Source organism: Mesoplodon mirus, assembly GCF_964341445.2.
Source record: "Mesoplodon mirus genome assembly, chromosome: 15".
Lineage (NCBI taxonomy): Eukaryota > Metazoa > Chordata > Mammalia > Artiodactyla > Ziphiidae > Mesoplodon > Mesoplodon mirus.
Window position 1 is genome coordinate 34,143,304 of NC_138991.1, and position 4,452 is coordinate 34,147,755.

Below are 4,452 nucleotides of genomic sequence, written 5' to 3' on the forward strand. Positions count from 1 at the left end.
CTCTTGAGTCAATAAAGAAGTACAAATCAAAATGCAGAATATTTAGAAAATAACAAAACCACAAGCTTACAGAATCTATGAGATTCTAAAACACAGCTAAAACAGTGCTTTAAAAAAAAAAATTTTTTTTTTTCGGCCGCACCATGCAGCTTGCGGGATCGAACCCGGGCCCCCAAAGTGAAAGCGCCGAGTCCTAATCACTGGACCGCCAGGGAATTCCCTAAAAGAGTGCTTATGTGAAATGTTTTTAGCCTCAATTAATAAAAAATTAAAATAAGTAAGCATCCAACGCAAGAAATTAAGATCTTTACGACGTTGACCGGTGTACGGGTCACCGTGGAGCCACGCCTCGCCATCGCCTGCTGGGCTGCCTGCTGCCGCCGCACTCTGCAGCCAGCAGTAAGCACGCCCCACCTCACGTTCTGCCTACGGCCCACCTGCCAGCTCCCGGCCCTTCCCAAGGTACATCAAAGGACACTGGTAATACTTTGCGGAGACCCCTTTTAAAGCTTTACGTGCTTTGCCCTAGTCCATGCTATTACAACTCCAGTCAGCAAAGGAGAAGTACCAAGCCACCAGAACCCAGGCAGACGGTCACAGCCAGGACAGCTACAGCTTTCTTGTAGAGTTTCTTCTGACATTTCTGTCCTTAAGAAGGAGAAAAGATATCCACTATTATTTAACTAGTTCTAGATGCTCAAAAACTAAATTACACAAGAGAAAGTAATTAGAGATTTTTAAAAATCAAAAGAAGTTAAAACTATCACTATTTGAATATCAGGTGATCTCTACCTAGAAAAAAATGAAGAAAATAACCGGAAAAAAAAGTGTTATAAACAGTAAGTGAAATCAGTAGGGGATTGGATACAGTCCTGAGGCCCAAATGGAGCACCAGGTTTCTAGGGAAACTGTCAGGAATGTAGTGGCAGGTCATGTCTATCAGATCCCTTCTGTCACTGAGGGTGTGGTCATTTAAATATTCTGGAAGAAACACTTATTCTGTATTTGGGTTTTCTTTCCCAGCAGGTCATGCCTCTGACTATTTCACCAACCCTGGAATTACTGACTTTGCATAACACAGGGGGGTCCAGACAAAATCTCTCCAACCAGGAAACTCATTTCCCAGTGAGAGAAATAAGACAGTTGGCCAGCCATGGGCCATGATCATATTTCCCATCCACAAGAAGCAGCTGGTCCTATAGAACAATGAAACGGTGTTCTGAAAACAGATCCAGCAGTACCCAGGAGACTGCACCTGTGAGGCTGGGACACTTTCTTGTAGGAAATGATACGTGGAAAAAAAAGAAAAGAAAAGAAAATGATATGTGATCTCACACAGTGACTGAAATGCAGTGTCAATTCTCCCTCAGCCAATATTAGAGGTTCAGAAACCAAGGGCTGGGGTCGGGGGTGGAAGGTGGCAGCTCTCACTATTACTTTGATCTCTAAAAATATTTCCTTTCCATCCCCCAAATCACTCATGTTCTGTGGACTTGACTGTCCAAGTGGGCGAGGTATTTTCACCAGGGAACCCGGTGAGGGTTCCACCTGGCCATCTGGGACTCCTCCCACCGCAGGCTAATGGCAGAAAAGGGTGTTCCCGTGCTAGCTGTGCTCTGATTATACAGGGGAAATGGGGTTGTTACTCCCCGATAGGGTTTGGGAGGGGCAGAGGAGGTTGCCTCCTTGCACCACCACACCCAGGGGCACAAATTAACCGAAAACGATCACAGTCCATATTAACGTTCTAATTTTCCTCCCCCACGACTATCCTGTACACCAGGGTTTGTGGTAGCTAAGACTACCAATTTGTTCAAGGTTTCAGGATAGTAAGAAATAACCCTCGGCTAACGGGAAATACAGGAGGAATGGACAGCACTTGGAAACTGTGAACTCGAGAAGGAATGTTTAAAGTGGTCCGAGATGTCACAGCTGCATATCTGGATGTGACTTGGTGTCATCTTTTTTTCTGGGGGGCAGGGTGGGGGCAGTGTTTAAGTGCATTTGCAGCTGTGATAACTGGAGAGACGAAACCAAGTACACATCGGGGTGCCCAGAGCTTAGTTCTGGGCCCTCTTCTCTGTCTACATGCTGCACCTAAGCAACCTCACCCAGTCTCATGGCTTTAAATAGCTCCTGTACACTGATGACTCCTAAACCTACATTTTCACTTCTGGCCTCACCTGCAAATCCAAACTATATATCCACCTGCCTACTTGATCAACTACTTGGAGGCCTCACAAGTATCTCAAATCAACATATCCAAAGCAAAGCTACTGATTTCTGGCTATCAGCATTCCCTAACCTTCTTCTCCTACAGTCTCCTTTTTTTTTTTTTTTTGTCAATAAATGGCACCATAAGCCACCCAGTTGCTCACAACAAAAATCTAGAGCTGCCCTGTCCAGTATGGTAGCCACTAACCACATGTGACCACTTCAATTTAAATTTTAATTAATTAAAATAAAGTAAAATAAAAATTTCAGGTTCTCAGCTTTATTAGCCACATTTCAAGTGCTCAATGGCCACACGTAGCTAGTAGCCACCATACTGGACAGTCAGATACAGAACATTTCCATCATCACAGAGATCTATTGGACAGTGCTTCTCTAGAGAGGTTGCCACTGATCCCTCTTTCCCTTGCCTCCCACATGTAATCCATTGACAAATTCTATGGATTTTACCTCCAAAACATTCCCTGAATCAATCCATTACTCTCCAACCTACTCCTACAACCCTAGTCTCTGCCACCATCACCTTTCACCCCGACTGCTGAACTCACTTCTTAATTGCCCTAGTTTCAATCATCCCCACTGTAACCATTTCCACTATAGCAGACAGAACGATTTTTTTTGAAACTGAACATCAGATCATCTCTTGCCCCTGCTACAATTCTTCCAATGGTTTCTGTGGCAGAGGCTGTGGTTTTATCCTAATATCCTTTCTCCCCTTCCACTTCGGTAATAGAACCTCTGAAGTTTAGGTGAGCACATAGAAGCCCAAAATAAAGAAAACATTTTCCAGAGTCCCTCCTTGCACTTAGGTGTGGTCATGTGACTGAATTCTGACCAGGGTGAGCCAATGAGGTTGTGTGTATGTCCTTAAAAAGAGCAGGTTCTTCCTGCTGCTGTAACAGACATGATGGCTGAAGCTGGAATAGACCATGAGGTGAATTTGGGAGGGGAGGTAATGCACTGTGGAGCAACAAGATAGAGGGAGTGTGGGTCCCTGACACAGTGGAGCAACCCACCAGCCCTGGAACACCTACCTAGACTTTTACATGAGAGAGAAATAAACTTCATCTTGTTTAAGTCCTGATTACGTGAGGTATTCTGTCACAGTGGGACTTAATTCTAATACAGCTTCCCATCACACTTAGAAGAAAATCCCAAATTCCTTACTAAAGTCTGGAAGGTTCTACATGATCAGGCCCCTCTCTAGTATAATCCCCCTCATCCCCCCCACACTCCAACCTGCTTTGTTCTTTGCTGCTTCCACACACCAAGCTTCCTCATGCTTTAGGGCCTTCGAACTTGCTTTTCCTTCTGCCTGGGTTGCTCCTTTTTCGTTACTCAGGTCTTAGCTTTAAATATCACTGCTTCAGAGACGGTCCCCTGACCAATCTGAAATACCCAACAAGTCACTCTCTTTTACAATAACTTACTTTGATTCTCTGCATAGAACTTATCAGAGCTGATGATTCTTTAATTTGTTTATTGTCTGCCTCTCCTACTAGAGTGTAAATTCCATGAGGATAGGAATTTTGATTAGTTGGTTCACTGCTGTATTCCAAGTGTCTACAACAGTTCCTGAAACCTAGTAAACTACTCAGTGTTTATCAAATGAATGCTCAAATACCGTTCCACGGATAGGGTGGTGGTTAAAAGTAGGGCTTCTAAAGTCAGACGTCCCAGGTCAGAACCCTGGCTGGGCCACGAAATCAGTCGTGTGACTTACCCAAGTTGTATACCTAAGACTCTCTGTAAAATGAGATTTCCTACAGCATAGGGTAGGAGTAAAAAATATATACATATATAGCGTTTATAAAGCACTCCTTCTCCTTCTCCCTTCCTTACTCTGAGAGCTCCCGTCTTTTCTCCCTCTCTTTGGCCCCTCACTTGGCCACTTCCCTTCGGCTTTGCGTTCCTCTCGGCACAGTCTAGCTGAAACTAGTCCTTTGAAATTTAGCGGGAATTAACATCATCCCTCAGGAGGACCAGAGCTGCGCACGCGCAGGACACCCACTCTTTCTCGTCAGCAATCTTTGCAGCCTCGACAGCCAATCAGAGTTATCGTCGGAGCCGAGTTCCGAAGACTCACCAATCGAGTGTGGGAGGCGGTCAGCCCTGGAGGCAGTGGCGAGAGGGGGCGGGAACAAGGAGAGAGCACGCACAGTTCTCGCAGCCAGGGTCTCAGCAGCCCAATCCGAGAGGCCTGAGGTCTGAAGGCAGTGG